Source organism: Eschrichtius robustus, chromosome 20 (genome assembly GCF_028021215.1).
Source record: "Eschrichtius robustus isolate mEscRob2 chromosome 20, mEscRob2.pri, whole genome shotgun sequence".
Lineage (NCBI taxonomy): Eukaryota > Metazoa > Chordata > Mammalia > Artiodactyla > Eschrichtiidae > Eschrichtius > Eschrichtius robustus.
Window position 1 is genome coordinate 24,922,305 of NC_090843.1, and position 14,286 is coordinate 24,936,590.

A 14,286-nucleotide genomic window follows, 5' to 3' on the forward strand; every position below is an offset into this window, starting at 1 on the left:
CACAGCCATGCCCAACATTGCACAACCAGTACGTGGAAGAGCTGGGATTGGAACCCCCGCCCTCTGACATTGAGGTTCTCTGGGTTTTTCCAAAGCAGAGATGACGGCAATCAAGACTTAGAGAGAATTAAGGCAACCAGCCCCATGGAAAACAGGCAGTGGGACGTAAGAATTGTCTGCAAAAGTGTGAAAGGCTTCAGACTGATTTTTGAGGCCAGAATACCGAGAACCAAATGGAAGTTGGAGGAGTGAATATTTAGGTTCAATAGAAGGAAGACATTTTAGGTAATTAGAGCATTCCGAAGGTGGCACATTCTCCCCCTTTGTCTTAGGCACCGACTCCTTCTGCCTTGTATGGAGCGATTCTTTCAGATCTCATTTCCTCTGTTGGAATAAGGCATTCTGGAGGACAGGCTCACCTCCCTTTGAGTTTTGCCTCCTCCAACCTGTGTGTGTACAGTCCATCCTCAATAAGTATTTGAGAGTCCTCATGGTTGGAGGCCACCAGTCAGAAGCTGCGGGATGCTCTAAGATGTGGTTGAGAGCCTGGGCTCTGGAGCAGGTGGCAGTAGGTTTGAATCCCAGTTCTGCTGCTTGGGGAGCTGGCTTAGAATTTCTGAGACTCGTTTTTCTCAACTGTAAAATGGAATTAGTAATACCAACCATTAAAATTGTAAGGATCAAATGACATCCTGTATATGACTAGCAGAGTGCAGAGCACATGAAAAGCTAATAATGCAGCTTTTTGATGATGTGTATACTTGAGGGGCTGCATCACAGGCTAGAGAAATGGGGCTGGTTCCCACCAATGTCCCTGCAATTTGACAGCATATAATTCTATTCTATAAGCATCAGGAATGGAGCTGAGTAGAAACCCGGAAGCAGATTGACTCAACGGAGGAAACTGGGTTCAAAATAAACAGAACCCCCATTCAGAGTCTCCAGGTACTTGAACTAGGGCTTTTCCTACCTTGCCCTGCCTGTCCCCCTCTTAGGCAAGCCCCCAGGCCTGGGGTTGGGACCTGGTCCTAGAGAACCTGGGCATGATTATCCCTGGAAAAGGTACCAAGAGTCCCCAAACAGCGCAGACCACACTGGAAGCCCAGCCTCAGCCAGGAACAGGGTCCCAAAGTTCTGATTTGGCTGTCACCTGCCCTAACCTTGAGCCCTTCACTGGCCCAAGCCTCTAAACCAGTTAGACGTGGCCACCTCCGGAGGGTGTCTGTGGCTTCTGAATGCTGGGCACCCCGGGCTAGGAGAGGCCCTTGGCAGCCTCTGGAGTAGTTCTTGGCCTCCAGCACTGCTGCTCCTCAAAGTTTCAAAGTCCTTAGAGCTGGAAGGCACCTTAGAAGTCCCCAGAGCCAGTGGGTCTGGAATTCTGGGATCAAGAAGGTCTGGACTGGACCTGGAAATCTGCATATCAATAAAAATAACCCCTCCCCCACTGCCCACCATGAGAAGCTGATTTGGCCCAGCTCCCTTGCCCTTGTGTTACACATGGAGAGGCTGAGCCCAAGGAGGGACTTGACTGGTCCAAGATGACATGCTGGAGCTAGAAGAAAGCCTGGTTCTCTGGACCCTAGTACAGGGTGTTTCTCACCCCAGCTGCCTGTCAAGGCTCACTCCCCCTGAGGCGGGGAGGGGATGCTGACACAGAAGTCTTTCCTGAGTCTGTCCCCCATGCCACCCTCAGAGGTTGTGTCAATTACACGAGAGCCATTCACCCTCCTGGAAACGGCCACTGAGAAGAATGAGATTGAAGAGTCCTGGACTTGCTGGGGGCCTCCCCAAGGCCAAGGCATGGGAGCAAGCTGGTATCCGGGGCTAGATCCATAGAGGGTCACACAGGCACACATTTGGAAACGGCCATCACACTGGTGGGAAATTTTGGTCTGATTTACAATAACCTTTCTCTTCACCAGCACCCAGCACAGCACCTGGGCCGAATGATTCCACCTGGGTGTGTGGAATTAATGGATGAGGTTTAATGCTGATTGGACTCAATCATCTCCAAGGCTACATGCCCATCCCCTCGGTGGCAATGGGTATGGAGACTCAGCAAAGCCTGGAGAATGAAAACAGTGGGTGCTCATAAAAGAGCATGGCCAGGGAGGTACAGCCAAGAGGAGGGAGCGGGTTAAGCTGGCAGCCGTGAATTAGACACTCCCATTCCTACCGCAGCGGCCAGCTCCCACCAGGTCTCAGCCCCAGAGGGTCCGTGAGCACAGTGGGTCTCCGTGACGGAGTTGGCAATGTGGGGATGTGAGCATGTGACTAGTATGTAACTGAGACTGCATGTGTGGGACTCTTTGTGGCTTGGGTGTGGCTCTGCGCTTTGTGCGGGGGCTGTGTGGTTGTGCGCTGCAAGTGACCGTAGTGTGGCTGTGTGTTTGTGTGACTATCTGTGTAGAAATGGACATTGCCTGCGCTATGCTGTGTGTGCCTCTCGGAGGCTGGCTCCAGAGCTCTGGGTGTTGGGTGTGTGCACCTCTGGGAGGAGACAGCTGTCGTGGGTGTATGCGACCATGTGGGACTCTGTGATGTTGTCTCGAGTGTGCCTTCCAGTCTGGCTCTGTGATGGTGCGCGTCTATGCCGGGTGGGTTACGTGCCTTCAACTGTGTGTCATTGTGTGTCCCTCAGGGACTCAGCTGTGTCACTGTGTGTGACTGTGACTGTGTGTGAGACAGCATGCACCTCAAACCACATTTCTTGGGCGGCTTTGATGTGCTTGAGTTTCTAGGGGCTGTAAGGACGCCGGCCTCACTCTTGAGGACTTCAAAAGATGGCTGTCCTTTCTGCTCAGCTGGGGAAAAACCCATTTCCCCCTCACCCTTACCCTCTCCTCCGCCTGGAGGAGGGCCCTGTTTGTTTTCCTATTTTTACTGCCTAGGATGAGTTCATGGCCACAACTGACTCACCACTCTTTCCAAGAGACTTGGGGAAGGAAATAGGGGTTGCTTGGTTGGGGCCTCTGCCCACTAGCCCGGGGACTTTCAGAGCAGGGCCACGGGGGACATCTGGGTCCATTGTGGCTGTGTGGGCACCTCAAGCCATTCACCATCCCCAAACCTGGAAGGTCAAGGAGTCTTCTTTCGAGGTCATTGTCTAGAACCCAGTCTCCTACCCCAAATGAGAGGCCTCTCTCCTTACCTAAAAGTTCTCCCCTCCCTTTGACAAGGTTAATTGAAAAGTAAGATGGAGTTTTGGAGGGGCCTTTGACATCTCCCCCGGATCCGTGTCACTGCAGGTAATCCACGCCTGGTCCAGTTCAAGCAGCAGCAAGGATGCCTCGGCTCAGCAACACTGTTTGGGCGCCCCCTATGGGCAGAGGCTGCCCAGGCTGAAGGAGGCCGAGCTAGAGGCCTGCACAGTTTGATGGGAGAGACACAGTTGCTGTCCGGAAGCCCTCAGTCTCATGGGGGAGTCAGAACCCTCCAATACACAGGCTCTAAGACAAAGGACAAGGAGGATTCAAATTCTCACTCCCGGGGCTGGGAGGAGAGTGATGTTCTGAGTCTGAGGTAGAATCCGAGAAGGCCTCTGGGAGGGGCTACGGGGACTTGGTGCAGGCTGGGAGGGAGAGTGAGTCCTGGAGGCTGGACAGCTGGGAGGACTGGGGTGGAACAAATGCAGGAGGTGAGGCGAAGTGAGGTGGCATAATCCTCATGTGAGATGATGAGGGGGGGACTTGGGCTGGAACCTGTCCACGTGGCGGAGGAACTCTGTGGATAGGAAGTCCCCTCTGGTGTCTACCTGGTGTCCCTCCTGCTGCAGCCTGCATATAGCACCCGAGTCTGGTTGCCCAGGAAGGAGCTCAGAGGCTGGACCTCACCCCCTTCCCCTGCTCTAGCCTAGGGAGCCAACACTCCAACCATACTCCCGGCCAGCTTGCCCAGCCTTCAGGCTGTCCTGTCCCCACATGCCCCTGCCAGACTCTTACCAGCCATGGCTGAAGCCGTGAAAGCTTCCCTCCATTCCTGCCCTCCTGGCCCACTGCCTTGGAGGCTCCTTCTAGCTCTTGTGAATGGCTCACTCAACAGAACCTATCCCTCCACTCTCCTGACCCTGGCCTGAAACTGCCCCCTTTAGGGGTGTTTGGGCCACCCTCCTAGAGGAATTGAGAAGAGCTTCAGACTAAGGAGTCAGGGGGCCGGGCTTTAGGGGACTCACTGGGCAAGGCATTTAGCCTCAGTTTCTCCATCTGCAAAATGGGGCTAAAGGCGCCTGCCCTGCTGGGTTCCCAGGGTGGGTGGGGAAGGCACCAGTGAGCTCATGTGTGTGAAGGCCCTGGTGAGCTGTAAATAGTCCAGTGCTTGTGGGAGGAAGGGAGGGAGGGAAGCTGTGTTATTCCAGCTGGGCCTGGCTGCCTGCATGGAGGGCTTGGCCAGTGGGGGCCTGGGGACTGTGAGGGTCTCTTGCCAAGTACTGGAAACCAGGGAATTCAAGCCCAGCACCCCAATGAGAGCTGGGGGTAAGTAAGGCTCCGCAGAGGCCACATCTGGGACAAGTGCTGGGGTGACAGCAGCAGGGACTGTGATATGAGAGCTTTGGGCAAGTCACTTGGACCAGTGACTCTGGAGAAACTGCTTTCGGGAAGATGGGTGAGAAACCTGAGGTCACCGGTGACATCACTCTCAGCCTCCCTGACATCCCTGCCTCTGCGGGGAGGGGACGGAGATGCCGTCTTCTCTGCCCCTCTGTCCTTAAGCTCTGGGGACAGGAGGCTGAGTATGTTAGCTAGCAGGGATGCAGGAGATTAGCTGTAGCTTTTTCTGATAAGGAAAATTCTCGAGCTGCGGCCAGCTTTTCAGGAGGGTCTTGCTGTACCTTTCTCTAGTCTATCAGAGAGACGTTTCAGACCCTCCTCTTCCAAAGGCAAACCAGGGCCTTCCCCCAGGTACCTTTGTCCCCTCCAACCCGTCTGCCTACTCTGTCCCTCTCCAGACTCACCTGGGCCTTCCCCCTCTGAACCTTTGAGCAGGCTACCCTCCCCCTCGGGAATGTCCTCCTCCAGAAAACACCTTTCTCAGCCTCAGATCAAGTCCTGCCCCTGTCAATTTCTAGCCAGGTGACCCTGGTCAAGTCACCAAACCAATTTGAACCTCAGTCTTGCCACCTGTAAAATGGGGCTAATACTATCTCCCAGGGTGGTGAGAATGAAAAGGTAGCACATAAAGCACTGAGCCAAGTTCCTGTCCCTGGTGAGAAGCTCAGCACTTCCACCTTTCCCAGAATCCCTCCCAGCGCCTCAGTTTGCTTTATACTGATTTGCCTTATTTATTGCTTTGTAGCAAATCAAAAGACAGACATTTGCTGAGCACTTACTATATGTTTAGCACCATAGCGCGCTCGGTTGGGGAGGGATCCAGGAAGGGTTCTCTGCCCACCAGGAAACAGTTGCCAGCCTGGATGGGCAGCTGACATCCACAGACGTGGAGTGTCCAACCACTCCGACAGTGCAGCTATCACGAGGCCAAGGGAGTAGCAGGCGTGTGCAGGAGACAGAGAATGGTCAGGGCAGGAGTGGTTCTGGGGACTTCCTGGAGAAGGAGGTCCTGCGGGACAAGTACAGTAGACAGAGGACGCAGCAGAAAGGTGATCATGGTATACTCACCGGGGACACAGGAGTAAAGAGGAGTGTGGGAAATCTTGGGAGTGAAGGCTGAATTAAGAAGGTCATGCCAGAAGCTAGAGACCCTTAAGAGCCAACCCTTAAGGTAGAGGAACTTAGATCAGACATAGTAGGAAACAGGGAGCAACAGCAGGGGAGTTCTTGAGCAGGGGAGGAAGGTTAGAAGGGAAGGAGTGGGCCTCCCATTTATTAAGCATCAGCTGTCTTCCAGATTGTTGCTAGGTGCTTACTGTCTGTTTTCCTACTTAATCCCCAAGCAACCTGGTGAGATATACATTGTTATCCCCATTTTATAGACGGGGAAACTGAGACTTGGAGAAGTTAAGTAACTTCCTCAAGGTCATAGAATTAAGGAGAAAGTGAGACAACTGAAGTCTGCCTAACTCTAGAGTCCATGTGCTTCCTAGCCAAACCCAGTTTCCCCCAAAGAGGATGGGGCTCAGAATTGGGCAGTGTCCTTCTTCCTCTCCCTGCCCCCACCAAGCCCCTGGTGGAGTTTGTCTCAGAGACTGGGAGTGTTTGGTGCCAGTGTAGGTGAAGCTGCCTTGGCAGATTGATTTTCCAGCTGCTTATAGGGTGCAGAGGACATGGGACCACAGGTCTCTGGTCACCACATAAGGAGGAGGAGTCTGGAGGGCCAGGGGTGAGTGAGAGGGATCAGTCAGAGGTGACTCTGGGTATTTGGGCCTGCTTCCCTGGGAGAAGTGGGAGGTTGTTGACAGAACTGGGGAAGCCAGAGCAAGTTGCAGGAAGGATGAGGAGTCGGGTTTGGAACATGCTGAGCCTGATGCATTGGGTGAAGCAGAAACAGCCCCAGCTTTGGAGACCCAGGCTCAGAGCTCAGTGCAGAGGCCTGACCTTGAGGATTTTACAAGCACTGTTTTCTGTCCCCTCCAGACTGGGGATGCCCAGGGAGTAGGGACTGTTGTATCCCTTTCCTTGGTCTCCCCACTGGCCCTCAGAGTGGGGTCTGGGAGTCATTCTAGGAAGGCACTAAGTGGCAGCTCCACTTACCTTGTCCCCTCCTCCCTCAGCCCTTGATGTGCCCTTTGAGGCCTGGGAGCCAAAGGACCAGCTCCCTCTGCTACACTCCTACACGGCCCACTACCCTGGTCCTTGCTTGTGCTGCCCCGCCAGCACTTGGGTTATCTCTATGTGTGTCTCTCTCTCCCCAGGTCACTCGTTTCATTCAATAGATATCTCCTGAGTACCCACTCTGCCAGGCCTTGTGCTGGACACAGCCATCCTCAGAAAGGACACAGCCATCCTCAGAAAGCTTACATTCTAGTGGGGGAGACAGACAATAACCAAGATATTAAAGAGAAACTCATTTCAGGTAGTAATCGTGCTGTGAAGAAGAATAAAGCTGAGTTGTGGAGATAGAGGGAACAGGGCTGCCAGGAGACACAGGGGCACTATCTTAAATTAGATCATCTAGGAAGGCCTCTAGGAAGAGGTTTTTTGTTTTTTGTTTTTAATACTTTTCTTTTAGTTTTCTTTTATTTATTTCTTTATTCTTTGGCCGTGTTGGGTCTTTGTTGCTGCGCGCAGGCTTTCTCTAGTTGCAGCAAGCAGGGGCTACTCTTCATTGTGGTGCGCGGGTTTCTCATCGCGGTGGCTTCTCTTGTTGTGGAACATGGGCTCTAGGCACACGGGCGTCAGTAGTTGTGGCACACGGGCTCAGTAGTTGTGGCTCAAGAGCTTAGTTGCTCCACGGCATGTGGGATCTTCCTGGAGCGGGGCTTGAACCCGTGTCCCCTGCATTGGCAGGAGGATTCTTAACCACTGCGCCACCAGGGAAGTCCCTAGGAAGAGGTCTTTTGAGCTCTGAATGACAAAAATAAAGAAAGGTGTAGGGAAGAGCATTCTAGTTGGAAGGAATGGCTAATGCAAAGGCTCTGAGGCACAGGTGGGAAGTACACCTGAGGCAGGTGTTTCTGTGTGAGAAACAGCAAGAAGGCTGGTAAGCCTGGAGTGGAATTAATGAGGGGAAAGGGGAAGATGAAGCTCAAGAGGTGAGAAGGGTCCAGGTGGTGTAGGCCTTGTAGAATTTCCATATTATTTTGAACGAGATGAGAGGTCCTTGGAGGGTTTGAAGTGGGGAAAGGAGGGGCTCTGATTTGCATTGATAAAGATTCCTTTGGCTGAGCGGGTGAGCGCTGAGATCAGTCAGGGCCATTTCTCAGCCTTCCCCTCTAGGATCTCGATGCCCCATAGCCCCCAGACACCTCTGCGTATCTGGACACAGGTCCCAGGGAACATTCCAGAGGCGCTGCTTTCACGTATTGCCTCATAATGAAAAAAGTTCTAGGAAAGATTTTGGGAGACCCCAAGGGAGTGACTATCATAGAAGAACTGCCGCATTTGCCCTTTGGGGGTCCTTTTGTCCACAGCCTGTATGGGGGTGCCTCTGGGTCAAGGGCTCCATGAGGAGGGGGGCTCCTGACCAGGGCCCACACTGACGCCCAGACAGAAATCTCAGGTCTGGACAAACTGAGTGAGGAGGGAAGGGAGGCGGGTGGTGGAGCAAGTGGCCCATCAAGTGACCTTTGCCCTCTGCTCCCCCTGCAGATCCTGCTGGAGCCCCTGGCTGCCCAACCAGGGGGGGATGGCCTCTGTCTGGGTGGGGCCTGTGGCATCTGGTGGCCTCCTGGGGGTTGGCCCTGGGAATGGACGCCCAGCAGAATTGGGAAGGGACTGAGTCAGATCCGGAGAGCAGCGCGGGGTTGCCCGGCTGAGGTCACAGTCTGGTGGCTGGAGGTGGCTTCCGACCCAAGTCCTCCACCCCCAGCTGGTGCTCGTCCAGAGGGCCCTCCGACGTGTGCCAGGCGCCTTCCTGCCCTCAGTATAGCACTCCTGGGACGCAAAAAGCTCAGAGCCAAGACCAGGCCGTGGCTGGGCTCCAATCTCTGCCCCACTGTGGGCCCAAATCAACAGAGGCATGACCCTGCCCTCAAGGAGCCCCCAGACACAGGAGAGCGGCATAACCCTGCCCTCACAGAGCCCCCAGATTCAGGGGAGAGGCACGGCCTTGCCCTCAAGAGCCCCCAGTCTGAGAGAAGACCGAAACCCACTTAAAGAACACAAAGATGGAGATCCAAAGGAAACTCCCCAACTGGATCAAGATGAGTGTAGGCAAGAAGACATACAGCTGGCCAAGAAGCACATGAAAAGCTGCTCAACATCACTAATTGTTAGAGAAATACAAATCAAAACTACAATGAGGTATCACCTCACACTGGTTAGAATGGGCATCATCAGAAAATCTACAAACAACAAATGCTGGAGAGGGTGTGGAGAAAAGGGAACCCTCTTGCCCTGTTGGTGGGAATGTAAATTGATACAGCCACTATGGAGAACAGTATGGAGGTTCCTTAAAAAAAAATAAAAATAGAATTACCATATTACCCAGCAATCCCACTACTGGGCATATACCCAGAGAAAACCATAATTCAAAAAGACACATGCACCCCAGTGTTCACTGCAGCACTATTTACAATAGCCAGGTCATGGAAGCAACCTAAATGCCCATCGACAGATGAATGGATAAAGATGTGGTAAAAAAAAAAAAAAAAAGAAGATGTGGTACATATATACAATGGAATATTACTCAGCCATAAAAAGGAATGAAATTGGTTCATTTGTAGAGACGTGGATGGACCTAGAGACTGTCATACAGAGTGAAGTAAGTCAGAAAGAGAAAAACAAATATTGTATATTAATGAATATATGTGGAACCTAAAAAAATGGTACAGCTGAACCAGCAGAAATAGAGACACAGATGTAGAGAACAAACATATGGACACCAAGGAGGGAAAGCGGGGGGGAGGGGGGGATGAACTGGGAGACTGGGATTGACATATATACACTAATATGTATAAAATAGATAACTAATAAGAAACTGCTGTGTAAAAAAATAAATTAATTAAATTAAATTTTTAAAAAATTACTCAGCTAAAAAAGAAAAAAAAAAAAAAGATGAGGTGAGTGAGGGTCGGGGAGAGAAGAAGCACTGCGCACTCACAGCCTAGGCAGTTGTTGTCCTGACTTGAGGGCGCGGGTCAGCTCACTCCTGGCTCCTTCACCCGAAGCTCAGCCCCTGATCCCCTCGTACCCACAGTGCACTGGACAGGGAGTTGGGCAAGGGTCAGGAGGCAGGGCAACAGCCTGGCTGGGGAGGGGAGATTCCTGCCTCCCTCGGACTCCCTGAGGCCTTCCCTCCTGCAGCCTGGCCTGTGTGCAGCAAGCACCCTCCTCTGTGGTTGCTGTCCTCGGCTGTCTGCTCCCTGGCCTGAGGGTCCCCCACAGCCCCCCGTGCCTCCTCCCCCTCACCTTCCTGCTCAAGAACAGCAGCCAGAGGCCTGAGACAGGAGGAAAGCCAGGGGCTAGAGCTGGGCTGGGGCATGGCTGAGTCCCCGAGCCCAAGAGGAGAATCAAGTGTCCCCTGGACAAAGCCTCACACTGGGAAGTTTCCTGCCTGAGACGGGCACCAGTGAGCCCCCAGCAGGTAAGACAGGACTTAGCCCCAGACTCAGAGACACAGAAGGTGGACTCTAGATTTAAGACCATGAAAATCAGAGGGTCCTCGGGAGAGATGTGGGTGAGCAGTTTTATAACAGTCCCAGCCATCTCCAAGTGTAACTTGCTGTGTTGGAAGGGAGTGAGCTACCCATTAGGGAGGCATTCAAGTAGACTGCAGAAGTTAATCATCCTCTCACTGAATACTCATTGACTACCTTCTGTAGATGGCTCAATCCAGGCAGTAAATGGGGAGGTGGGTGTTGAATCACATGGTAAAGTCCCTTCCAGCCCGGAGAGCCAAGGCAGTGTCAATCTGGGCAGGGTTCTCAGAGGACGCGGCAGACAAAAAAGAAGGGGCTTCTAAGAGGGGCTGGGGAGTGGCCAGGCCTGAGGCCCTGGAGCCTGCTGAAGCCTGAGGGGAGCTGCTGCTAGACACCAGTCCCTGTCCCAGGAGGTACACCGGCTTAGGTCCTGGGGGTACAGTGTGGGGAAGGGGAGCCAGACAGTTCCTTAGAAAGTGGCGGGCAGGTGAGCGGGGCTCCCCAGTGATAATTAAGGAACAAAGGTGCCGAGGAGCAGGGAGCCTGAGCAGGCCTCTGGAGCAGGCAGGCTAATGGGAGCCTGGAGGAGAGGTAATAACACGCGGAGAACTGAGCAGACAGCCCGGCGTCACTACACCCACAAGCCACCCCCTCGCCCTCCTGCGCCAGAACGATAACTGAGCACCCAGCTGGGGGTGAAAACATATGGATAATACACAGGCAAGCTGTTCTGGGCAGGCGCTGCAATGAGGTGGCGGCCGAGGATGTGCATCTCGGGGCGAGAGGGCCTGGGGGAAGCAGATGAGCCTGCGGGGGGCCAGAGAGGTCAGGATGAGGGCAGGGATGGGGGCAGAGAACTTAGGCAGGTGGACATTGGCCTGGGGTGGGTGCCTGGGAAGAGATGCTTAAACGGAGCTCTGTCTCCCGCAACGATGTTCTGGTGACTCATCTCTTCAGATGCTGGAGGTGCCCAAGAGAGCTGGACTCAGAGACAGGAAGCCTGGGCCCTGGTTCTGCTTTGGATAGTATTGTAACCCTGGGCAAGGCTCTTAGATCCTGGGCTTCCGCACCTGTTGACATGGAAACAAGAATATGTACCCCGCAGGGTGGTAGGACAGTTCAGTGGGCTGGTGTGCAGAAAAGCCCCTGGCTCATGGCGACCCTCGATACAGGTATCCCCAGACTAGATGGAAATCAGACTCTCACCTGGAGCCACACACCTGGTTAGTCCTCTACCTGAGCCTGCACGCAAGCAAATGAACAAAATTCACTCACAGAGCCTCACACAACATTGGGACTTCCCCAGTCCTTCTGCCTGCATACGTGTACCCCTCCCCACCCCAGACACCCGTGTGTTATACCTGTGACAGCAGAATCCCTGAACTCCCCTTTTCACACACTCTGACAGGGGCATGCAGCTCCCCAGCTGCACCCCCAAATAGAGGCCTGCAAAGCCACCCCAACCCCAAGCCATGCTGCAGTGCACGTTGCTGCTCACTGTACACAGCCGCGTCAATGGAGAGAGTGCTCAGCTGGTACAGACTCATGGTTACCCAAGCGTGCACACACACCCATACAGACTCCTGCACATGCCTAAAGCTTTGGAAACGAGGCTGAGATATTGTTGAGGTCAGCCCCTGATTCAAGAATAGAGACCATTCAACGCTCTCACAACAGATGATTGTCAAATCATTGGAGATTATTGCCCGCACACACATTATATACATGTGCTCACATGCACACACATCTGTTGGTGCATTTGGCTAGTACAGTAGTTGGTCTCCTCCCCTCCACATCCCTCCTTATTCCAATCTGGTCCAGCATAGCGCTGTCTGATTCATCCTCCCAAGACTCAGCTTTCGCTGTGTCTCTCCATTGCTCCAGGTACACTACATGGCTCCCCATTGCCCTCTAAGATGAAGTCCAAGTGCTTCATCTTTCCTCTTGTTGTTTAGTGGCTTCCTCGACTTCATTGGACACCTTAGAAGACATCAGTACTAGAATTCTTCAAAGAATTCAGTCTGTGAATCCCCTTTACAAGTTGTTGTCAAGCCTTCCTTTGTGGTTCCAGTGAGGAAAACTCACTACCTTCTGAGCTAGCCCATTTCATTTCATTACAGACAAGCTGTAGTTATTTGAGCTTAATCTAGTGAAGGCAACCCAGCCCAGTTCAGCTTCTGCTGCCTCCTGGAAGTTTTCTGTAACCTCTTGCTCCGTGATTTTCCCTTGCGCATCCCCTGCCTTCACGCTGGCTGTTGTTTCATGCCTTCTTTTCTTTGCCTCTTGGGCACAGGGTACTTGAAATCGCATAGGTGCTCAGTAATTGGGCATCCGTTCGATGGCACATGCCCACATGCACACCCATGTTCAGCTGAACATGTGCCTACGTGTGTGCAGGCCTGTCCCCGTGCATTCTGGGTACGCACAGCACAGAGACTGCAAGTTCTGACACAGGTGGGCATCAGAGATCATTTCAGGAGGCTCCACTGGCCTGAGATTCAGATGCTCCAAATTCTCCAGTTCTGTTCCCATCTCCCTCCAGGGGAGTGAGCATAGCTGAAGGAGGGATCAGAGGTCCCTTATCTACTCTCCTGGAGCCCCCAAACTGTCACAGCACCAATTAGTTTTGTGACGTAATTGCAGCCACGCTCCTACTCTCTGACTCCCTCCCTGCGTTATTTTTCTCCACAGCACGCATCCCCTTCTACAGGCTACATCACTTGCTTATTGCTTTTAACTACTTTCTGTCCCCCTTTCCTAGAATGTGAGCTCCTTAAGGGCAGGGATTTGGGACTGTTCTGTTCATTTCTGTCTCCCCAGCCTAGAACAGGCCCTGGCACATGGGGATCATCATCTGTTGAATGAATGAAGGTAACAGATTTCTTCTCCATCACCACCCCTGGACAGCAAGCTCCAGGGGGGCAGAGTCCATGCCTGGATCTGTCTGCTCAGTGTCAGGTGCACAAGAGGAGCTCAAGTCCATGTCTGTTGGCCGAATGAACGGGGGTCATCAACAGAGTTCCTGCTCATTCACGGCACATCCAGAGCCACCTGCCAGCACAGCCATGGTGGGATGGGCGAGAGGACCAAGGCTAAGAGGAGGAAACCGGTTCCTTCTCCGGTGGGTCTGCATACACCCAGCTCCCGACAGCCTCGCTGGCTGACCAACCTGCAGTCTTGGGATGTGGACATATGGGGAGGGGTCATGGCAGGGTTCTCAGGGGTTCCAGGAGAAGCAGGAGGAGCCGATGGCCATGGCTAGAGGGACTGGAGATAGGGTGGAACGGCTCGGCTTTGTGTCCTTCTCACGGACTGTGGAGTCAGCCCCTTTGTCACTTTCTAATAGGGTGCTGTTGGGCCTCACTCAGCCTCTCTGACCTCAGTTTTTCCAGCTGGAAGATCATAATAGTACTTGCTTGTAAGCTGAGCCACTAGTACAGAGCAAGCACTGAAATGTTATCTGTTATTGTTGTGAGGATGCTGATGACAAGGATCATGACGATGAAAAAAACAAATAGGTAAAACAAGGGACCCAGCCTCCCACTTCCTAGTCCTGGGGGTCATCTCAGACTCCTCTTCTGGCTGTTGGGTTAAAGGGATCAGGATCCCAGGGGTCTGAGCCTTAGGGGAGCTGAAGGCTAGATAGGGACCCAGGGATCCAGAGAAGAGATGGCTGGGCCCCGGGAGGCAAGGCCCAGGGAGGCCAGGCTCTCCAGTCCATGGGAGAAAGGGGAACTGAGGCGGAACTGAGCCCTTACTGCTCTGCATTACGCACCAGCAGGGGTGGGGCGGGGCACAGAAGATGGCAGCGTCAGGAAATCCTCCCACGGGGCCTGCTACCATGCTGGGGACATGGGACATGGGCTCCATCGGCTCTGGGCAGAGAACATCCTTGTCCTGGAGCTCCCAGGGATAGTGAGAGAGCCCCCTGGGCGAGGAGTCGGGAAACGCAATCTTCAGCCCGGACTCTGCCTCTCACTCACCTTGGGAGAAGTCACTCCCCCTCTCTGAGCCCCAGTTTCCTCCTCTGTCAAATGGGAGGATTGACTGGATGGTCTCTAATGCCTCCCTGATGGACAGGCTGTGGTTCT